The 24809-nt window shown below is 44.1% G+C and overlaps 1 protein-coding gene across 5 annotated transcripts in view; it reads right to left on the bottom strand.

Moving 5' to 3' along the window:
- Nucleotides 1-10686, bottom strand: part of srcin1b (SRC kinase signaling inhibitor 1b) — a 56644-nt gene extending 45958 nt beyond the window's left edge. For all 5 annotated transcript variants that reach the window (XR_003296151.1, XR_003296153.1, XR_003296152.1 and 2 more), the window contains exon 1: nt 10452-10686. The gene's annotated coding sequence lies outside the window, so the exon portion shown is untranslated. The remainder of the gene's footprint in view (nt 1-10451) is intronic.
- Nucleotides 10687-24809: the final 14123 nt, after the last annotated feature.

Raw genomic sequence — 24809 nt, 5'->3', positions numbered from 1 at the left:
CATTTCTTATCACACTGTAAACCTGACAAACCCAGCATATAATCATAGAAGATATAGCTGCCAATAATCATATTTAACAGTCATTAATCAATTTAATTTAGTAATTAGTAATTAGTGTGTTGTTTGAGTCTTTTAATGAGCAAAAAAAGCCCCAAAGTTTCCAGTTTCAGCTTCTCAAATGTGGAGATTTGCTGTTCTTCTCTGTTTATTTCACTGTAAAATGAGAATCTTTGGGTTTTGGACTGTTAACTGCACTTTGGGGAAATTGTGACAGACATTTTCTATCATTTTACAAACTCCAGAAAAGAATCTGCAGATTCAATCGATAATAAAAATAATAGTTAGCTGCAAGCCCCTTAAAGTTATGAAGCATTTTTCTTCATTCGTTCCTGTGAACCTGAAATGTCTCTTCTCTGGGGATTCAGTCTGGCCACAGAAATATTTGCGACTGTGAAGCGTCTCCCGGTGACAGAAAGTGTCCGACTTGGTCACAGATGTAAATCCTCTGATAGGAAAGCAGCGCCATGCCGCCGTGTATCCATGGTAGGAAGAAACAGAGTGTAATAAAACAGAGAGGCGCTGGGAGAGACACGGGGAAAATCTAGACAAGGCCTTGTCACTGTAATTTATGTGAAGCCTTGAGCAAACCCCCTACGGCGTGGGAGGGGGATGTATGTGGGACAAAGGGATGCTATATTTCACCAGAAGCAGCACTGCTGGTCATCTGCTGCAACACCTGCTGGAATTTACTAAAACCAAGTGTACTACAGCGATAATGCAAAAAAACACACACACACACACACACACACACACACACACACACACACAGGGACCTCCGCAGAAAAACAAACAGCTGGTTAAATGATGTCATTAACTGTGTTCCCAGCACAGACACTCATTTATTATTCACAGATTTTTATATTTGTTTCCAGTAGTGAACTAAACTGAAACACTGGCCTTAAGTACTGTCTGATTCTGTGATATTATAGATTTCTCTAATAAATCCATCAATTCACTGTCTTCATTAATAAATGTTATTAATCGGACCTTTTCTTTAAGATGCCGATATGAACGTCTCGCCTATTTTTACACCTTTAATCCGTTATTGATCAGCAGTGCCACATTTTATGGGTAAACGGTGTCTGTTTTACTGCACTTGTACACACACGATCAGAAACTAACCAACTTTATTGATGTTCCAGTCTTTGTTTTTCCTGTTTCATTTGTTCTATTTCTATATAATCCAGCCTTTTTTTGGAGATGTAGCCACATGCACACAGGTCTGTGCACGTGCAGCACCGATGACATTATTCGTGCAGGTGCAAAACCAGCTCCAGCCCTGAGCTCTATTATTTTCTTTACCATGTCATTATTGCTCCTGGTGGTAGTTAATGTGCTGCCACCTCCTCCCAGCTTCCTCCTGGCACCACCTGTTATTATACTGCTGCTACCAATCACCTTTTAATTGTCCTTCTTTACCCGGAGCTGGATCTTTAACACTGAGGCTGTACTTTTCATCTTCACTCACATGCATGTAGGCGCTTTCACACGACAACGAAAACCTGCATAAGCCCAGAAGGAGAATTATAATCGCAGGTCAGAGGTTACACATTTATTCGCTCACAATTAAACGGGCTTTGGTTCATTTATGCTGACTGTGTCAGTCCCAGGCCTGCACTCGGTTCTGTAATGTAGAATCTCATCTATAAAACCTTCAGTTTCAATCACTGGTTCTGGGCGTTAACACAAAATAAAATGTGTGTTTGTCCCCCTCTCTTAAACACACACACACACACGCGCACACACATGATTCATTATTGTGTGTTCATTCAGAGAGGAGACTAAACACCAAGTGAGTGATTGTCATTATGCCGTTGGTACCATATTTCAGCTGTCCGGGACATTTTCCAACAGGCTGCTCAAGGCCACGTCCAAACATTTCTCATTACAAGGCTGTAGGTGTGCGAGTGTGTTGTTAGTACAACCTTGCCCAGCGTCTGACAGAAGCCATTCGTTAGTTTTATGGTTTCATCGAGCTGGGGCCTAATGATTTGTACTTGTCTGTGCTTCATTCAAATTTACTTCAAATTATTTTCTTGCAGACTGATCTGGAAGCTGCGGTTTCAGGAGCACAGTGCACCCTTCTGACGACTGTGTACAAAAGTACATATGGTACTTCATAGAGTATTGTATACAGCCCTGTCTATGCCTCTGGTCAGAAGCTGTAACCTACTCTGAAACTATAAAATGTCAAATTACTGTTTTTAGTTTGCAATGAACAATCAATTAACCAATTAGTCTGCAACCATCTGAATAATTCAACCAATTTTAGCTCATTTATCAAACACAAAGGCCAAATATTCTCTGGCTGCAGCTTCTCTTGTCATATATCACTGCTGGTTAAACCAAATGACCAATTTAATTAAAAATATGTCGGAATAATAGAAAACGTGAATAAAAAAAAAAAAAACGCTCAGGGTTTGGGCAGACATGACATTTTCCTCATCATTACAAAGGATAAAAAACTGTTTTTCATGGATAAAAAGCTGACACTTAGACTGCACATAGTCATATATATGGTGAAATGTTTACTACAACTCCCAAGATGCATTTTGGTATAAAACATCAGCAGCTGTGAGCCAGTAACAGCAGGAACACTGAGGAAAACTGAAGCACAGTCTGCAGCAGGGAAGAGTTTGCTGCTAATTCACATCTTAACAGCAAAGGAAGCTGAGGCTCATGGGTACTGTAGTATTTAGATCCATATGTGATGCCAAACTGATGGTTGTAACATGAACCCACATTACTGTCAAGCTATTCAGGAGACTCTTACGTTTCTATGTTGAGGAACAAGAAAAAAGACTTAATGAGAATTGACACTGGGGAAAATAATCTGAAATGATCCGACTGCAGCTCAAACATGTCACAACGACGACCGAGTCCTGGTTTCATTCTTATTCTGTTCTATAATAACCAGGGTTTCTGCTAATGTTCTCCTTGGAGCACACATCACTCGTCTTTCACTCATTTATTCATATTTCAGGGGGAACGATGCCACTGGGCTGGAGCTGAGTTAGTCCCGTCTCCTTCTCTCCCTCCCTCACTCTCATAAACTCTCTATTCATCAGAGGCCATTAATTACGAAGGAAGGCACTGTGGCGGGAATGAGAGGGGAAAAAAAAAAAAAAATGGCGCTCCTCCATCCACAAATTATAATATCCAGCTCTCCGGGGCACTTGAAAATTAAAATAAAACCCAAACAAGATCAGAATGCGAACGCTGAGCAGGCTATATTTGGAAGGAGCTCTGCCTTCTCTGAATACAAAAATCTCTCCAAACCGTTGGCGGCGGGGAGGCGCGGGATTCAGGATCACAGAGAGGCAGCATGCGGCTGTCACGTTGAAAAAGAGGCGCCGATCGCCTCACACGTCGAACCCTCCGATCACCCGTGTCTGGAACAGACTGTGCCATGTTCATCTAGAAGCAGCACTAGTCTCAGACCAACTCGCTGCGTGTGAGCACTGATGTTTAATTACAGTAATTAGTAGTAGTACAAACAGTAGTATTCCTGCTGTACGTGCATTCAAAAACCTCAGGACACACAAGTCGTCGCCACTTCTCTCTGACCTCCAATTCGATTTTCACTTTGTGGAGTGTTTCAATAATTCATCCACAGCCAGAAGATTGATAAAAAAGTTATGGGCTGTCTCAAAATATCAGAGCGACGTTCAAAAATACCTCCCGATATGAGAGCAGAGCGCTCGCACGAACACACGCCGCCCAGCAGGACTACTCCAGCAGCAGCACAGAGGCCTGAAGGACACCGGGCCCCCTAAAAAACAGAAACATCTCAAGGTTTGACCATCAGCCATGGTGACACTGCAGGGCTGCAACGCTTCTCTTCACTGGTGTTTTCTCAAGTAACTGACAGAACATTTTTCACCATGAGCCTTTCAAATCCACAATGGGACTCACTGAGGCAGACGTGTGGGGTGCCATGTTTCTACAGTGGCCCAGAACGGACAAACCAAATACTGGCTCTAGACAAGGGGTCACGTTTTTAGGGACCGGACCCTCCCCTTGCATTTGAAAATCATCTATTTCAGAACCTCTCAGCAGCAGGCAGAGTAGAAATCATTAAAAAACTGGACGGTGTATTTATAGGAGACCCTTCCTGCAGCTGTTTAATGTGTTTACAATCAGTTATCATCTCACTGACTCATGCAATGCAAACTGCAGCTCCTCTGTTTTTCTCGACCAGCTACAGGTGTGATCAGGCTTTTCATTTTATTTCAGTTGTTTCCCTCTTCAGTTACTCACCGAGGTTGAAAGCTGAACTTGAGCGGATGGATCAAGATTTTAAAAGGATTCAGATTCACTAAACAGATTTCACGCTGGATTCAAATTCTTAAAATGCAAACGCAGCCCGACCCCGTGTGAGCACATCCCCGGGACAAACGCCACTGCACCACAGACGCTTAACGGGGGCAGCATGTTCATCTCTGCCCTCTCTTCCCCTCCCTTTTCCTACCCACAATGCACAATGTGGATAAAAACCACCACTGTGTGTCTTCCTGCATCACATGTATGAATTTCAACAGAGGCAGGGAGGGAATGAGTCCTATGGGAGCACATGACTCAGTGAAGCCTCGTTCAACTGCCGCAGCAGTAAAATAGTCCTGATCATAACACTGAGGTTTGATCCTGCTGTGTTCACTGAGCTGCATTTTAAGAGTTTAATACCAAAGAGTGAAACTTAATGTCTTTTTCATGCCCAAACCAGCAGAGACAACAAGGCCTGAAATTCTAAAAGTGCATAAAGTGACTGACACCACATTATCCAACATTAAATATTTTCCCTAATTGTCCTGGATTCGGTCGGGGGGGGGGGGGGGGGGGGGGGGTCAGGAAATTGATTCACCAATTAAGAAAAAATAATTTAAGTTATTTCATGTCTTTGCTCAATGAAACGGGATTTAACAGGCGCCTGCAGCACAATGCACAGACACAGAGCGTGGTTTATAGGTGCATAACGTCTCCTGACAGCTCGTAACCACACACAAATGTGATCTGTAGTAAATGAAACTCAAGACGCTTCAACACTTCTAAGGCCTTTGTTCAAATCATTTTAAGACCTGAACAAAGCTGAAACATACGAGGGAGGGAAACGGATAAAAGGCTTTAAAAGTGGGAGACATGTTTTTGTTACCTTCAGTTCAAACCCTGACAGTCTGATTACAATAAGATCTGCACATGTACAAAAAGCAGCTGTTTGAACACAACGTAAACACACATCACAGAACAATATATGAGAGATCGCGGTATTATCAAGATGGGATTATCAAGATGTGCACACAAACGTAAAACAGTAAAAACATTTAGATTGAGGAGCTTTTTCTATGCTCTGGATCAAAAGAGTTTTTCAGCTGTGGTTTCTGCTCATGTCAGATCTCCAATCAGCTGACAGACAATCCATCAGACCCCGATGAGCGATGGCTCAACACGGTGTTAAGCAAAGTGAGTGACGGGACCGAGCTGTGGACCAAAGACCAAGTATCTGAGTCCGGACCAACCGTTACTTATCGTCACAGACACAAACCAAACAGTATGAAGCTCCAACTCAAACCAAGAACCAAACAGGAACCAGAGCGTTACCGCAGTATGAAAACAGCCGTTTACTGCCTATTAAAGGGTCAGATAAGACTGTGACAGAGTCTGTGCCGTCCTCTTTAACTTTACAGGTCATCATTGACCCTTTAACTGGCTGACGGGCCTCTGTGTATTTCATAGAAAGACCCAGCTTCGTGATCTAGATCTCTCTGTAAAGGTTTTCACTGTGTATTTGTGTGTGTGTGTGTGTGTGTGTGAGCACTTAAACGCTGAGGGTTAATGCCACGAGGACTTTAATAAATCCAGGTGCATTTTTCTAGCACAGATAATCCGTGTGACATTTATCCAGCGCTGATGCTGGTCCACGGTCAGTAAACATTGACATTTATCAGAGCATCAACATATGACGACACTTTGTTTTGGGTGTGATCTCTGAAGATCTGAGCCAACCAGGTCACTTGTTTATACTGAGAACAAACCACACTGCAGATTTGCAGTTTGAAGATCTGTCTTCAAAGAGAATCAGAATTTAGGTCTGAGGAAAAAAAAATAAAATAAAAAAATAAAAAAAGCACGCCTTCAGGATGAGCAGTGGGGACAGCTGAGACTCCATCTTCTTCCTCTGATCCTCTAACTGTACTGCATGCTCAGTGAATCTGAGCCCGACACTCTGCCTGACATCTTCACACCCGTATCAGCTCATCCCGGTCCAAGCATCAGGCTCAGGGACACTCAGTGCATCAATATACCATCAATATACCATCACCCCGGACACGGTCCATCCCTGCTGCCATTAAAACGAGATGAGAGGCTGCAGGATTAGGATGTCAGAGCGGTGAGGGGTGGGTGGGGGCAGGTACGCGACTGAGGTTATCCAGCAGCCGCCTTCCATCACAGATGCATGACCGAATGCAGCCCCTGAAGATTAGATATCTAACACACGCCTCGTTTCCAAGTTTTAGCGCTGCAGCAACATTCAGTCTCTACCCTCTCCACGCATCTCTGGGTCAGGCATCAATTCCAGCTCAGGGAGGAAGTCCTGATAATTAGAAAGTGATATTTTTGGCTTGTCGGAGCCCAGGACACATCCTGAAGGTGAGTAATTGGTATCATTGAGTGAACAGTCCGACAGGATGAGTCAGGGATCGAGATCTATTAGCGGCTGGTAATCAGTGTCTCACACTGGGCTCTGGGAGGCAGCCAGCTGGATGGTACTGTTCACGCACACAAACAAGGCCTGCACCAGCCAGGTATGAAAACACCTACGTTCATCCATGAAGACTTGATTTAGACTCGATGTCACATTGTGAGGTTCTTGTTTTAAAAGGGAACTTCAGTTTTAATATATGCAACACAATATCTGAGCTGCAACTAGGGCAGCCCTGAGACTCTGAAATCTGATGAGCATGATTCATTTATAAAATAAATACTAGGACACATCATCAGTATCTCTGTGCTGAGCCAAATTACTGCTGCAACCAAGACGAAATGAAATATAACAATTCTTTTAAGTATTTAGGTAGAGAGGAGAAAGAAAAATCCTTCAGGGCGTCTTTCCTGACACAACATGTCAACTGAAGATGGAAAATACTGATCTGACCCAGGACAAAGATGAGTCCATGTAGTCTGGTATGTAGGTGCGTTAGGGTCTAACAAGTCAACAGCACTTAAATCTGATTCTTAAATATTTTAATTTATGGACAAATTGTACATTTGTCAGTGACTGTTTATTCACCCAGTCATCAGGATCAGTCTCCTCCATCCCGTGACCATCTAATGTCCACATTTCCTACGCCAAGTCTCCGAGCTGCTGTGCGGTTTACACTGGGTAAAAAAAAAAAAAAAAAAGTGGCTTATAAACAGATGGTGTTGTTAAATCAAAATAAGTGACTGAAACCAGTCCTCTCCGAGTACGCCGTCTAAAAATATGCTTCGCCTGCAGATGGTGTGCTAGCATGATTTGCACATTAGCCCCTGCCTAACTGGCAGCATGTTACATCAGTGGTCATAAGTCAAGTGTTATGGGAAAAATGGAGTGAGCCAGACAATTAAGGAGACGGATGTGCTCTGAGGAAAAGTGAAGCAGGAGGGAAATCCGCTCGGCTGAGAAGACACTTTCAAAGGAGTGTGAGAGTCTGTGTGTCTGTCTCTCTGTGCATATTTCAAAGCTTACAGTTGCTGATAATAAAATCCCACCACCATAAGTGCCAACTGCCTAATCATAATAATACACAAATCCAGAAATAACCCTGAGCCCTGTATCCAAAACTCATTCCAACACTCTTTTACCTGGTGCAGTTTAGACCTGAGCATCACATGGAACAGACCAACTGTCTGTCAGCAGGGACACGAGGACAGAACTTCTCCTGTTTCATGTGCTGCAAAGTCTAAACTGCCCTCACTTTACCATCTCCAGCCCACAGAATGACTCAGTTCAGTGCGTTTTCGGCCCCTTGCTGCATCACTAATAGAGGCCGACTCAGACAGACTGCAGTCTACCCCCGTCTCCGCTTGTTATCCCAGATCTCCGTGCTGTTCGTGTCCCCCGTCTCCTCTCGGCCCTCGGCATGTGAGGCTGACAGCTCAGTGGGCTCAGAGCCAGAGCTGATACTACGGCTGTTGGAGGTCAACCTGCCTGTCTTGGTGAAGGGGGGGGGGGGGGGGGGGCAAAAACACAATCACAATACGATGAACAGGAGGCCGTGCCCTGGTGGACCAGCGAGTCATGTTCCTGCAGCACTCTGGGCGTCGCACAGCTTGCCGCACTTAGAGGAGCGAGGCTTTGGGATCTTGTGCACCTGTTGTCGTGCTGTATGCACAGGTGCTGATTTAAGTAGGTGCTTCGGAGCTCAGGTAGCAGACAGCACCCACAGGGAAATCACTGTCGGGTGACAAGCGAGTTTGCACCGAGAACTGAACCTGCTCATTCCTGAATTTCAATTCAATATTCTGTGTTTTTGTATTGTCAATAAATCCCCCGAACTCCTCCCTCCTCTGAGCCCATCGTGTTCTACATAAATCTTTAAAAACTGCTGACATTTCGTAGCTGTTAGTGTTTCCAATAGTTTCTGGACAGCTGAACTCGTCCGCACACAGGAATAAAATATATCAGGCTTTAGCTACACAGACGTTTTAGCAGTATCGACTTATTGTTGGTTCTGGTCTTTTCAGGGGATTTGCTCACAATAAAAAAAATAATAAAAAAAAAAGCATATTACCAGACTCATCTTTATCTTTCTTGGTGTTGGCTCAGTGGTCAGATGATGCGAAATCCATCACCTTGTCACTGAGCCATTTTTCTGGTGAAGAGGCAGGATGTTAGCACCATTTATAGCCTGTAGATTTGGTGTTTTTTCTTCCTCTGTCAGTGACTGTTGCAGACCAGCACCAGCAGCCAGTCCCCACTGTGAGTGGGTGAGCCGTAATTGCAGCTGTATAATACTTTCTCGATCAAATCTGCTTTATGGTTGATTGCATTACTTCAGCCTCTAAGGCGCCGACCCAGCTCCTGTGCATGTTTACGGCTGCTTGTTTACACTGATTATGTTCTCTCGGTTGGTGGGAGTTATTTGCATGAAGTGGTTTGACTGAAACAGTGATGTGACAGCCTGCACAGGTCGGAGGAGTCGTATATTTCTGTTTGTTGGTGAGGTCAGGATGTGTTTGCATCTGGTTTGTTGTGTGTTGTGATTCTGTCAGATTGATTTCTGTCTGGAAAAGGCGGTCTAATAATTAGGATCCAAAGACACCAGCAAACTGCAGCAGTTATTTTAAAGGTCACATCAGAACAGGAAGATTTGTCTCCGATCTTGCAGCTATTTGTCACACGGCCCCGACTCTTCGCTAAGCACTAGATCAAAGAAATCAGAAGGAAAACGTCAGCGGCAGCGACTCAGATTAAAACTTCATTCAGAGCCGCTTTGCTTTTTCTCTCCAGGCCTGCACAGCTTCACTCCAACATGTTCCAGCAAGAGAAAGGCCCTCGGTCTCCAGATGTACAAACTGATATCAAACCAGCATCAAAGTGAATCTGAAGCCCCAGATTCTGAGCTCCCAGCTGCATCAGGAAAAAAGACAACAGAGTGATGCATCCACTTCTAACACTTAGAATCATTCCCAAGTCAGTGGTGTTGCTCCCGTGAGATTTGGAGCACAAACCTGACACACCTCAAACAAATAAAACCGAACTCTGTTCTGTCAGCTGGAGCCTCAGCGAGCCCTGAAAGAGCTACGGCCACGCCGTTCCTCTCCCTGCACAATGATCCTCTAACTAATGCGAAATTATTTCACAAGAATGAACAATCAGTTTACACATCCACTTACATTTCAACTAACTGCAGAGAGTCCCCTGAGCATGTTCACAACGTATGATTAAAAACACAGCCCTCAAGAGAGAAGAAACAGCCGAGGGGACTGAATGTGCCTTTTAAGAACTGGTTCTAATAAGGGAAGTGTCCCACATTCTGCTGAATAGGGGCTCCAAGTCGGATCACTCCTGTCCACCTGAAGGTCAAGGCAGGTTAGCCCGGTGCCTGCCTGCCGCATACTTTCCACTTTCCTTGCCCTGGATGACAAGCACTGCTCACTTTGGCTTTTCTCCTCTCTGTCCTCTTATTCCTTCTCTCCTCTCTGGCTCCTCTCCCTCTCTGCTAGCTTTTCTTTTTCTTTTTTTTTTGGTTCTCTTGGGGCTATGCAAAGAAGCCGGATAATCTTGGTGCATGCAGCCTGCGAGAGTCTTCTGCAGAGAGTGAGTGGCCGGATCACTACAGCGACAACCCAAAAATCTGCTGCTGCATTAATGTGGCAGTTTGAGCAGAAACGAAGGAACGAATGAAGCGTACCTGGCTTGTGGTCCTGCGCAGGTTGGTGTCCCCCTCTGGCTGAGATTCTACATGGCTCTGGTGTGTTTGTGTCTGCACATGTGGAGGAGGAAAGAGCGCTGTGGAGGAGACGGGGTGAGTGCACAGTGCAGTGTATAAGATTGGAGGCAGGGTACTCAGTGTGAGCTAAGACAGAGCCTGTGCATCTCCCTCTCTCTCCTTCTCTCTCCCTCTCTCTCTCTGTGAGTATAATCCTTTCCACAGTCTACGGGGACGAGCTGCAAATGAACCAGCTCTATCTCTCCCTCTCTCTCCTTCCACTTCCCTCTTGTTCTCTATCTCGACTGTGCACATGAGCCCCGAGCAGAATTACCCTCCCCATGCCTGCACCTTGCAGTAGATAAGCCCAAAATGCAGAGAGCAGGCTTGCCCTTAATAACTGCTACAACTCTATCACGCCTCTTCCCCACTTTTTCCCTCCACTGAGGTCTTTACGGCGCCGTTTGTGTCGCAGTGACTCCTCAGTGATTAGACCGTCACTCCAGCTCCGCTTTTTAGACCTGCATGTTCATTATTTATACAAGAACCGAGGACGCGATAGTGTCAGTGTCGTTTCAGCACTGTCAGTGTTTCGAGTTGGCTTTATTTGTGCAGAGACTTCAGCTGCATTTGAAGTTTTATGTACTGATTCCTGGCACCACTTTAAGATGCACTATGCAAATGTTGTTAGTGAGTCAGACCATCCTTTATCCCATCTGGAAATGTCTGGCAGTATATTACAAACAGGCTGTGTGCTGCGTGTTTGAGGAGGATGACTGAGAACTGCCTACAGCTGCCTATATTCCCGACATTACAGCTTTTCTAATGTGCTCGTTGCCTAATAATGTAATCAAACTGCTGTTTTTCCCAATGTTGTCATTTTAAAGAGACACCGACTCCTTCTCAGGGGAAATCAAGGGGAATTTTAATGCTACTGGATCTGTAGTAATTAGCTGAATAAGGAATCAGATCTACAAATAAACATCAATAGGTCTCAGGCTTCTGTTTAGGGACTATCTCTGGGTGTTAAAGCTGCATTATTGTAACATCTCATGCAACAACGAGATCTTAGACAATAAAGCACTTTAGACACTGGGATGAACCGGAGTGTGACAATGAGTCAGACATCTGATGTTTGTCCAGGTGATAACTAAAGAATAGCTAAGGTGATGTCTTCTAATCCCCTGTTTTGTGTCAACAGGCCAAACTTCAAAGATATTACATTAATAATCATATAAAATTAACAAAAAGTCACATTTGAGACCGTGAAACTAGAGAATTTATGCTGTTCTTAATTAAAAAAAACTGCAGACTAAATAAGTAATTAACTAATCCCTTAGCAGGTCTGTGATTAACTGATTTCTGCTGAAGTATCTGGAGCAAATATCTCACACTAACCTTTAAATTCCTATAAATACACCAGGATTTTATTTGCTAGTGTTTCCACATAAGGAGCCATGCCAGGCGGAATTAGTCTGAACCTTCATCTCATCACCACTGACGCTCCGGATATACGCTGCACTGCCTATTCACGTCATTCACTCGGCAATCAGCACCATACAGAACAAATTGGTCATGATATTCGGATGTGTTTATTTCCTGCAGCTGGGTTTACACATCCAGACTGTGACAGCTCTATCTATCTCTGTCTGTCTCCATATTGTGCGTCTATGCATGTTTAGACAAATTTCCTCTTCCTCCATGCCCACTCAAACGTTCCCGATTCCTAATTTAGACCGAGCGTTTCTCCCCACCCACACGCTCGGCCTGCCGAGTGTATCCACGATACCGTGCTCCAGCACGTCAAACCTCTCGCCTCGCCATGATGGCTGCGGGCTGGAAACGCAAGCCCGGCAGATTATGGGAGTGTCAAATTGGCAAAATGTATTAGCATCACACCGATCACCATCGCATTTACCCCCACTAGTCAATTATCAAGATAGATAGCTCGAACAGATAATAGCCTGCAACGACGCTCGAACCCATTTTCTTTTCTTTTGGATGGAGAGGAGTGAAGAGGGATGGAGAGGGAAAGGAAAGGAAGCACTAGAGATGTTGTGATAGGAAGAAAATGCTACTTTCAGCAGAGCTACAATCAGATTGGGTAGAGAGAGATATAAAAAGGGGGAGAGGCAGGAAAAAAGGGCCCTATATTACAGCAGACTGCCTCTGGATCCAGACTAGGGGCCTGGGTGGCAGAAATATGGAGGGAGAGGCACACTTGTCATCCCAATGAAATCATTCGATAAGGCTGCTGAGGAAAGCGAGAGCTGCACGGAGATGAGATCCCACAGTCACTGAATGTGTGTGTGTGTGTGTGTGTCTGTGCAAGATTAATGTTGGAAACAGAAAAGAAGGACCAAAAAACTGTTTGCTGATTATATCGTGTTTGCTTAAAGGCATCTTTTCTCTCATACACAGTCTTGGCAGATTTATCGCCCTCTAAAATCTGCTTCCATTTCTCTCAACCCCACAAACAATAAAACATCCACGACATTCAGCCCAGTGATCCAAAATAATCCACTGTTCATTACAGAGAAACCTGTATTACACGTTTCTGACACTTCAATCCAAAGCTACCTGCACTGAGGCCAAAGGTAAAATGAGATTAGACAAAAAGATTCTTTAGACTTTAAAACAAGCATCATGGCCCAGGAATAAAATCTGCAGCAGCCATATGTGTGTGTGTGTGTGTCCACCCACAGAATATACACCAGCTGGAAAGAGGGTGGGCGGAGCCTGGCGAACGTCAAAACCGCAGTCGCGGATGAATCCCAGAGCGTCCAGTTAGACGGAACCCACAGATGCAAAATCAAACGCATACATAAGATGTTTGTGCCTTAGGTGACTGTATCTGAAAGCCAAAGATCAAAAACATTGAATGTGAAATTGTTCACTGCCTACAAAACACGGTTCAGAACCTGAAGCACCACCAGCTAAGAAAACCTGGACAGTGCAACTGTTCATAGTGTCACAGTGAAAAACTGGCCCCAAAACAAATCAGCTCGTCCTCTCGGCTCATTTAAAGATGCCACATCAACGCATCTGATCGGACCAATGAGCAGCTTGTTTCCTGTTCTCACTGTTAATTTGTTAGAGGACACACACACACTCACACTCACACACACAGCTACATGTGCTGCACTAAATCCAAGGTGCAACAAACAAATACCTCTAGATTATGATTTTCATGAACTCATTAATTACAACAGAACCATGTCCCTGGTCTTATCTTTAAAAGCCTGGTAGGTGTCGGGGCCTAAAACCTTAACAGTTCTGGTCCCTTGGGGAGCAGCACCCAGTGTAAGCAGCAGCTCTGTTTGTCTACAGACACTCATTCATTCCTTTACGTCAACACCCTTGGAAAACACATGGTTTACATTTGTCCGCCCCCTGAGATGGTTGTTATTACACAGCTGTGACGCTACACCCACTTTAATCAATTCTGATCAGCTCCGACTGGAACACACGTCCGATCTGATCCGTTTAACCGTCAACACTATTAACACACTCAGCTCTGAGCTAAAGGCTAAAGGCATGACCTGTCAACATGCTCATGTTAGCATGACGATGTTCAGCAGCACGTTCTGCATCTTAGCAGGCTAATATTAGCTTAGCTGAGGCTGATGGGAATTATCTCTGCACGAATTCTGTCATCAACCAAAAATACCTGATACCTGATGATGGTGTGAGAGGAAAAGTCAGAATCACCAAAGTCAATAAATAAAAGTTCTTCTCTGAGCATCATGGATATAGAGACTCAACATTTCATGACACCTTTGCATCCTCTCTGCTGCAAACACAACTAAAAGTGACTTAGCGGCTGAAAACTGATGCAGGAGTGAACTGCAGAGTACAGTCAGCAAACCGTGACATCACTGTGAAGGTGGTCTGAACTTTGGAGACGAGGCTGCAGTGAAACAGCCTGGTGTTGGTCTGCTCTTTCGGGTTATGTCGTGTGCACACATTACTCTCCCCTGACAGGTGCCAGGTGTCTGTCCGTGATGGACTGATACCGTCATGTGGTTCGTGCAGCTCCAGGTGTGTTTTAAAAAACCGTACTGGTCCCGAGTCACAAATCTAAACTCACTTTCTACTCTCCGTGATTCAAGTCACAAACTCCTCATCCATGTCACACAATCCTGTAATTCAAACAAATGAGGCCTGAAATCCCAAGTGGTGTCTGAGCTTTTTCTGGCTACACATCCAGCATGCAGACCTCACAGGACACAGGTAGGATGTGAAAGTGTGTGTCTGCAGCACAGTCCAACCTACACTGACGTGATCACAACACACAACCCACTAATGAAACCCACAGTCTGTCCCCTGTGTCACAGACTCTACCTGCGATTGGTGTGCACACTACAGGCCCATTCCTCTTCGTGCCCTGATGTGTGACAGCACTGCTGTCTGAGAGGCTGCTCTCTAGCAAACATGTCACTGGAAAAGAAATCCCTTATCAAGGACAAAACCATACATCTGCCAGGAAAATAAAAATCTGGAGACAAGTCTGAGATTCAGTCTTTCAGGGAAACTTGTTAAGTGAAACTCTGAATGTATTTCCCACTGCACCGGAAATAGCAGATCAGGGGACTGTAGCCAGAAGACCTTGAAGTACCATCCTCATAAACATGTACACAGCACACACCGCAAAATCCACATACATACATTTTCAAGCAAAGGCCATTTTAGTCTTTAGCAGCAAAAACAATACAATTTATCCAGAGACTTTTCTAATGAGACCGAACAAGGGGAGTGATGGGAAGACGCAGGGTGCAGAGTGTGTCTCACTGCTGAGGTAGAAGGAAGCATGAAAGTCGGTTTGCTGGTGAATTAAACCAAACTTCAGCACAACGGGGACTTTGGATCCATGTCAGAGGAACGTCTGAGGTAGAACAGTGAATTCTCAAAGATGTTCTACTAAGACAAACATCTGCAATTTGATAATTCACTGTTCACTGCAGGAAAGTACTTCAATTTAGGAGTATATAAGGTAGTTAACGTCAGCTACCCAGCGGTATATAAAGTACTTCAAATTAGGAGTATATAAGGTAGTTAACGTCAGCTACCCAGCGGTATATAAAGTACTTCAAATTAGAAGTATATAAGGTAGTTAACGTCAGCTACCCGGCGGTATATAAAGTACTTCAAATTAGAAGTATATAAGGTAGTTAACGTCAGCTACCCGGCGGTATATAAAGTACTTCAAATTAGAAGTATATAAGGTAGTTAACGTCAGCTACCCGGCGGTATATAAAGTACTTCAAATTAGAAGTATATAAGGTAGTTAACGTCAGCTACCCGGCGGTATATAAAGTACTTCAAATTAGAAGTATATAAGGTAGTTAACGTCAGCTACCCGGCGGTATATAAAGTACTTCAAATTAGAAGTATATAAGGTAGTTAACGTCAGCTACCCGGCGGTATATAAAGTACTTCAAATTAGAAGTATATAAGGTAGTTAACGTCAGCTACCCGGCGGTATATAAAGTACTTCAAATTAGGAGTATATAAGGTAGTTAACGTCAGCTACCCTGCGGTATATAAAGTACTTCAAATCAGAAGTATATAAGGTAGTTAACGTCAGCTACCCGGCGGTATATAAAGTACTTCAAATTAGAAGTATATAAGGTAGTTAACGTCAGCTACCCGGCGGTATATAAAGTACTTCAAATTAGAAGTATATAAGGTAGTTAACGTCAGCTACCCGGCGGTACATAAAGTACTTCAAATTAGAAGTATATAAGGTAGTTCACGTCAGCTACCCGGCGGTATATAAAGTACTTCAAATTAGAAGTATATAAGGTAGTTAACGTCAGCTACCCGGCGGTATATAAAGTACTTCAAATTAGAAGTATATAAGGTAGTTAACGTCAGCTACCCGGCGGTATATAAAGTACTTCAAATCAGAAGTATATAAGGTAGTTAACGTCAGCTACCCGGCGGTATATAAAGTACTTCAAATTAGAAGTATATAAGGTAGTTAACGTCAGCTACCCGGCGGTATATAAAGTACTTCAAATTAGAAGTATATAAGGTAGTTAACGTCAGCTACCCGGCGGTATATAAAGTACTTCAAATTAGAAGTATATAAGGTAGTTAACGTCAGCTACCCGGCGGTATATAAAGTACTTCAAATTAGGAGTATATAAGGTAGTTAACGTCAGCTACCCGGCGGTATATAAAGTACTTCAAATTAGAAGTATATAAGGTTAGTTAACGTCAGCTACCCGGCGGTATATAAAGTACTTCAAATTAGAAGTATATAAGGTAGTTAACGTCAGCTACCCGGCGGTACATAAAGTACTTCAAATTAGAAGTATATAAGGTAGTTAACGTCAGCTACCCGGCGGTACATAAAGTACTTCAAATTAGAAGTATATAAGGTAGTTAACGTCAGCTACCCGGCGGTACATAAAGTACTTCAAATTAGAAGTATATAAGGTAGTTAACGTCAGCTACCCGGCGGTACATAAAGTACTTCAAATTAGAAGTACACTTGTCTAGTATACTATACTTGGAACAGAGGATTTTTACACTGTGGTATTTGTACTGCAGTAGAGGACCTGAGTACTGGTGTGAAAATGGTGACAGAGGAGTCTAAATGCAAACACACCAGTGGCCGCACTGGGAGACCTGAGGTCATTATCAGCACTTTATGTCCAGCAACTGTCCGAAAATGGAAACTGCTGCTGGAGAGAAAAATGTGACAGTAGTTTGCAATTAAACTGATTTATTACAGAACAGCAACCAGCATCTCCTCTCTGCCTCTTTATTTCCGCTTTGTGTAGCTTCTGGAGGCTGCAACACTAAAACTCTGACACACACCCAGACTAAACATAAAACGCTGTTTCATTTTTATCTGCCTTCCCCAATTTTCACTGTCTGATTAGTTTTTTTACCTTAAAGTGCCTGTTTCATCTTTACTCTACTCTTCCCCCCCATGTCATTTGTCCTCATTCTGAGGGATTGGCCCACAAAGTCACCTGGTTATTTCTGAAGACAGGAAAAAAAATCTCCATGGGCAGACAAATCACCAGCAACAGACACGTTCACGTCTGCCTCACTGTCTGTCAGCGTCTATCGCCTGGATCTCCCAGAGGAACAAAACAAAAAACAAAAAAAAAAAAAAACAGGTTTCAGGTAAAACACGGTGACACGGTACAGTAAAGACAGGAGAGAAGCCGCAGCAACACGAGGTGGAAGGGTTTTAAGCTGCAGACGTGCTCGCAGTCTGAGGACAGCTCACAAGAGATTAAAGTCAGAGGCACCCGGGGGCCAAAGCAGGTCAAGTCAGTAAAAATTTAAAGTGGATGGAAAGATGTTCTGAGAGTGTCCTAGAAAAAAAACATGGGGAGACAGTACTGTACGTGCTTTTTAGCAGACGCAACGTGCAAAAACAGAAGTGCACTTTTTATTATGGATGAAAGTGCAAGTGTGCAACTCCCCTGATCACGACTTGGGTCTTAATGTTGAGGTTTTCAACACCCAGGATGGTGTTGGTCCTGGGTCAGGGGGCCAGAGCTCAGTTCCCTGTGATTCACTCAGTGTTTCCCCAGAAAACAAGTTAATTAATATAAACTAAACTAACATCGTCCTGCATTTTAGATCAATAAAGGTCTGATCTATGACAGACCTGTGGACCTGAGAACAGCCAGACCAGACTGGAACAGGCCCAGAGATAATTAGACCGGATCAAACAGAACAAACACCAGCAGCAAAATGACGAGCTGTCGATTAATTATATCAATTAATAAGCAGCCACAGTGGAAAAGAGCAGCAAGTCATTAATAATAATAATAATAATAATGTAAACTCATAGACATGAAGCATTTCTTTATACAAATAACTCAAAGTCTTATTTCCACTTCCTGCAGCAACAATGAAACATCCTGTAAACAACAAAACAACAAACAAAATCATTTTCTAACTGCTTTAAAATCCGTAGAAAGAAATTCCAAACAAACATCTGGGACTGATTTTCCTAAAATGAGCTCAGCTTCAGTTCACCTCTAAACACACCTGAGACCAGGTACGCTCCTGTGTTCTGACCCACTCGGGTACTGGACAAAGTAACACGCAGACCAGAGGCAGTAAAACCAGACCCGACACAGGTAGGCTGAGCACAATCGGGTCAGGTCCTGGTTCCTCAAACCCAAGTGGGCCCATGAAGACCTGTATTTTAACATCACGATCACATCTGAGCAGCAGGGACAAACAGTGTCTGTGGACCAGAAACCGGCTCAGTCTGGACCGTGTTCCAGTCCTGTGCATAGTTTAAAGAACCTTGGATCATTTACCAAAAACAACAGCAGGTTTCTCTGGTACTTTCAGTTGATTAAATAAATGAAACGTTACAGCTAAACTAATTACAGCTGCTATTACTGATTATTCTGCATAGAAAATGCCAGAAAAAGATTTGATTTCCCCAAAAGGTGAAATCTGTTTAAATCATGTACGACAGCGAGAATAATAACAATGAGTCTTTTTTTTTTTTTTTGCTTAAAAAAAACATGTGAGTATCAGAACAGCTGCAGGTGATAAGGATCTAAAACCGTCGGCAGGTTAAGTTCCTTCATTATCAGAGCAGATTCCAGCAGGATGGAAGAGTCTTAACGTCTTAATAAAACCAAGTCGTTTGTCATCTGATTTGTTGGAAGCTGCGTCTGGATATCTGCAGCCCCCGGACTGGAAATCCTTTCTTGAAAACCTCTTTTTGACTCGTAAAAGTCACATTGAGGATGAAAAAGCAGCAGAGACTTTAAACGTTAGAGTGCAAAGCAGACATCCCTGAGTCGATACTACAGTCGGCGCTGCCTCACCTGGATCTCCGAGGCACCGCATCAATCAGGCCTCCGCCGGCGCCCTCTGCTCTGCAGCTCCCACCCCTTCATCTCCTTCACCCTCTTCTCTTCCATCTCCTGCCAGATGTCAACAAGTTTGATCAGACTGACATGGGAAAAGCGTTTGGCTGCCGCTCCTCAGCTCTGACAGATCCTCTACCCTGTCTCTTCTCTTTGGCTCCCCAGTCGTTTGTGATTCCAACACGCTTGATCTGCTCCCCCACCTGCGAGGAGGGAGGGTGGTGGTGGTGGTGGTGGGGGCTCTGGCTTGTCATTGACACAGTCATGCAGCACAAAGAGATAAGTTTGAGATGTTCAAGGGCGACTCTCTGTTCTGTGTTTCCAAATGCTCTGCGCAGAGTTTATCCTCTCAGCGATTTCCAAGTGACACAGCGTGCACAATGTGACAGGCCTCACATCAAACCGCTGAATTTTAAGAAAGCTGGTATTTTTTCCAACCCCGTCAAACACCATGTTCAAGAGTCTCGAGTCTTTCCTCGCTCTGACGGAGATCTGTGCAGAGCGAGTGTGCTGGAGGGCGAAGAGAGGAGGGTATCATGTAAATCAATACTGATTAGAGGCGGTAAAGACCTCCATTTTTCACTCTGCCAGGCAGCAGTCAGTTACGTCTGCAGCAGCACCTCCTCCTGTGTGACCGTCTCACTGCGGTCGTCTTCCTGAGAGAAATACCTGCTGATCTTTGAAAAACCAACAGGCTTGTTTAAAAACACTCAGTGCTAATGTGAAGCTATTTCCACAGACTGTTAATGACCTTTGAAAGAAATGCGAACCAACATGGCAGCTGCTAAATACACAGCTCCTTGTTCATCTTGTCCAACAGAAGAAAAACATTGTCTGTGACTTGCAGGTGCAAAGTACCTGAAGACACAACAACAAAGACAAATGCAGAAGACTGGAAACTCAATTTAAGGTTTTGGGCTTTTCTCTTTGCTTGTTTTTGACCTTATGCCATGTTTGCAGGTGTCTCATAGTTTGACCTGCGCTCAGGGACTGAACCTGGACTGAACCCTGAACCATGATATCAGGGCTGCAACTCATTATTTCCAATAATCAATGAATCTGTTTTTGTCCACTGTAAAAACACTGCAGGAAAGCAGCTGTCAGAGTTTACCGCACCATCAAGACTCCAGAACCACACTGTTAGGTCCCAGTCCGGGATTTACCTTCCAGAAAACCAGGTGCTCAGCTCTGTGACTTGAATGTAATGATATACATGAGAGGCCCAAACTGCAGATGTAAGAGATCTCATAAATGAAAATCTGATCCATTTTGAGGCGAATACATGTAAGTTTTTGCTTCTGTGTTTTCAAACCGCTGCATTAAAACCCACAAATTCACCTTCAAACTGTCTGCATCACTCTTTCCATCTCTCTGGCCAACAGCAGCCTCAGTACATCCATCAATAGCCTCTTTCAGGCTGCCCCAGATGCCGACCACAGAGCCAGATCATCCACAGCCTCCCAAACACACAGGCAGTAAACAAACGCTGCTGCCAGACGCAGCCGACAAACACTCACACGCCAAACCGTCGAAATCGGCACCGAAATCCTTTTCAAAGGCACTTTGATTGGGTTTCAAACGCCCTGCAGCCCCAAATGTTCCAACATGATACAGTTACAGATTTTTTTCTCTTGTATCCGCCCACTGCAGTACTGCTGTAGGGGATTTTCAAACAAAGTGCTGGACTTTAGCTCAGTGAAGTGATACTGGTTTCATCGTCCAAAAACAAGCTGGCAAAACACAGAGAGCATCGCACTGAGGAAGAGGAGAAGAGAGGGAGCGGAGGTAAACAGCGGCAGTTTCCCAGCACCCCCAGCGCGTCACAGAAAGGCACTCAAGTTAGAAATACCTGCAATTACAGAATGGACGGAGAGAGAGGGGACATGCCTGGGAAGGAGGAATTGCCCATTCTCCGCCTCGATGCACCTGTTCACCGTCCTCTACCGCGCCGTCACTTTCTCTCTTATCTTCTTGTTTATTCGCTCAACCTCTTCTTTCTCCCCCATTCACTCTCTTCTTCTACTGTTTCTGCTCGCCCGTCTTGTCTCGCTCCAGTTTCATCCCTTCCTCCTCCGCGGGTTCATGCCTCAGCCTGTGGCGGAGCTGTGTCAGCATGTGTGCGTGGAGCGTCCGGTCGGACGGGGATGCTGTCTGTGGAGGCTGCGAGAGCACGCTGGAGTGCAGAGGTGCCTCTAACCATGTCTTAGCATGGCCAGTGAATAAGCTCATGTTTTATGGATGCAGAGCCCTCCCCGTTCTGGCTCTTAAAGGGCCTGCACCCCCTTCCCCGCTGCTTTGATCTCAGAGCGCTGTTATACACACTGGATTTAAATCGAGCTCACAGCTGTGTGTGTGTGTGTGTGTGTGTGTATCAGCGAGTCACTACTGAGCAGCCGAAGGGACGAAGAGATCGATCACAGGATTAACAGGAATCCAGAAAAAAAGTCAACGGAGAAATTTCAGTGATACTTTGAGCAGAGAAACTAACGGAGGTGATGAATTATGAATAACAGCAGGCGAAACGTGGCCCAGCATCAGGAGCATGTAAACACTGCAGACACAGCTCATGTCAGGCTGGGGCCAGGAGCTCATCCAGCTGTAACTCAATCCTGAGATGGAGGACATGAATTAATGAGACCGAGTGTGTGTTCAGGGTCACAGGGGCCACATGTCACACACTCTAAGACTCCTGGTGATAGAAAATCTGGGGGGGGGGGGGGGGGGGGGTTGGCCATGAAACACAGGAGCTCAGACAAGCAGACAAGAAGCAGGAAAGAAAAACACTTAAAGGTAAACAGAAACAAATGCAACAACATATATGGATAATACAGATACTTTTCAATAGTGGATACAAAACCACATATAGGATTAATGAAATTACAAGAGCAGTGGTCTGTGGAGAACGTAGGCCAAAATGTAGACTTTGCGGACTTGATATAACAAATTCATTGGTCCAAGAGTCGTCTCTTGAGAACAGCAGCCTGATCCCAACCAGGATCCAGGTAAAATAAATGGACGTGAGCGCCGAGCTGCGGTGGACCAGTCATCACAGAGCTGGTAAATAAAACATCATGATAAATTAAAGATGGCGCTTCCTTGGCCTTGAGAGCTCTAGAGTGTCTTCAGTTTGTCCTTGAGCTACTCTCTCCCTCACGTATCACCTGCCACAGGTGGGTAATAGAAAAATCTATCAGCATGATGTATGCCCGCCCTCGAGTTCTCGCTCATGGAAACTCAGCGAGAGCCGTTTGCCAGGCGACTTCCTCGGCATCTTTCTATAGGTGGCGCAGTAATTAACGCAGTGGAGTCACAGCTCAGCGAGAGACAAATCACACCCTGAAGAGGGAGACGACGGGAGATGTAATTACCTAAATAGGTGAAGGGAATGAAGTCAGGGAAAAGATGAATGTACGAGAGAAAAGTTTTCTCACTATTCAACGTGTTTTTGTTTTTTTTTCTGTTTTAACTTGATCAACACCGGATCTAAATATTTCCACTGTGGTTTGGGAGGTGACCGGTGGACAGGCTGAGCAGAGAAACAAAGAATAAAGGAGTAAATACAGAACAGGAGCAGAGAAGGAGGTGACATGATAATTACACATCCATAGATTCCTGGATGAGACAGAGCAGCTGCTCTCCTCTGGCCAGGAGAGATGAATAATGGATCAGGATGCGGCCGATGTTGCAGAGACATACAGTAACATCAAATGCGTCACACACGGCGCCAGCAATTAGCCACATCCAAGAAGAAAAATCAGGTGTGTGGAAGTTCAAAAAGGACTGGAAACACTGGAAACTGCAGAAACACCAGTAACAACAGAGACTCAGGGTCAGAGGCTAAAACACAACAGCTCCAGCATTTGACGACAAACACACGTACGTTCTCACACACGTGTGGTGACAAATCAACAAATACTCTCTGGGCAGAAACTAAAGAGCATGACGCAGTTTCCAGTTGCTGTTACACTGTTCAGGTCTTTTCTCTGTGCAAACCAGCATTTAGCAGCGTTTCAGTGACAACAGGACAGTCTGTGCTTTGTTTAGTCGCCATCAATCAGATCTGATCAAACCGCATCACATGGTCCCAATGAAACAGACAGTTCAAATCTTAAATAAAACTCAAAGACGTGTTTTAACTTTGACTTTTTTAGTTTTTAAAACAGATACTAAGACAAAACAAAACAAAAAGACGGATGTTACTTTGACAATATCGAATCAAAAGCCCTGATTTGCTCCTGAAAACATTATTATTAAACCTCCTCTTTGTTAACATAGAGACTGGGGAAAGTCTGACTGGGTAAAAGCCTGGACCCTGTTTGTCGCTGGTTTGTATTGACCGGTTCTATTCTTAGATTTCACAACAATCAGACACACACTGATCTTTGCCTGAATGTGAACCATCATGACCAAAGCAGGTCAGATAAACCCTCCGCTGTGTTAATCAGGTTCTGGCCTGAGTGCACAGGCCTCTTCAATAACTGCAGGACAAACAACATGTGGAGCTACAGAGACACAGAAATGTTGCAGCAGGGCTTCAATATCGACTATAATCAATACCACGATGAAAAAGAAAAATAACGAAGTACTGAGAGCAAAAATATATAACATCCACACTAGTTATCATTCATTTCTTCTGCGTACGAACCATCTGTCACTTTTGATTTTCCTCCTTCCCCGTGACTCAAAGCAGTAACGTCATTCTCTACAATTTTTTGCTTTGCTGGTGAAATACTGCAGACGTCGTGCTTCACCTGCTTCTCCGCTGAAATTTCACATTCTCACGTTCCAGCATGTCTTCCTGGAAAATCCTCCTGGGGATAAAAATGGCTTTAATCCTCCTACTCAGATATATAAAGTATGTCAGTGCTGCTCAAAAGTGAGTTTATTACACTTTATAGTATTTTTATCACATGCGTTCACCATATTTCATCCCTAATCACTTCCCTGTATAGAGTTTCATGTTTGCCTTGGGGTTTTTCTACAGGAAATGTTTGTTTTCCTCTTCAGGTTTACTACAAGGAGCTAAACTCCTGACCATATGGGCCAAATTCCTGTTTCCCCAACAGTGATGAGCTGCCACTGATCCAGAAAACAGCAGCTTTTATTCCAGTTTGGTGGGAAACACGGAGATAAACCAGTAAAGGCCAGTACGGCTCGTTTCAGAGGAGCCACTTTTCATCAGGCTGACGACAAACTGTTCCCTCACGCTCGAAACACAAACTTAGTGTCTGCATCTTTACACTTTTCTCTCACTACAGACGCAAATACTGTTCTGGTTATTGGACTGTTTCCACAATGTTTACTTTTAATTTATTTATAAGCACATTTGCAAACAACAAGGTGATGAGAATAAAAGCCGAACTACAGCAACAAAACAAGATCCTGTGATGAACGTGACGCCATGATGGGAGCCAGTTTAGGGTTTAAAACAAATCTTCACTTTGGAGAAGCTCAAAAAAAAGAGACGCCTGTTTTG

Source organism: Mastacembelus armatus, chromosome 19 (genome assembly GCF_900324485.2).
Source record: "Mastacembelus armatus chromosome 19, fMasArm1.2, whole genome shotgun sequence".
Lineage (NCBI taxonomy): Eukaryota > Metazoa > Chordata > Actinopteri > Synbranchiformes > Mastacembelidae > Mastacembelus > Mastacembelus armatus.
The sequence above is the reverse complement of the archived record's forward strand: the minus strand, read 5'-3'. Positions and strand labels throughout refer to the sequence as shown.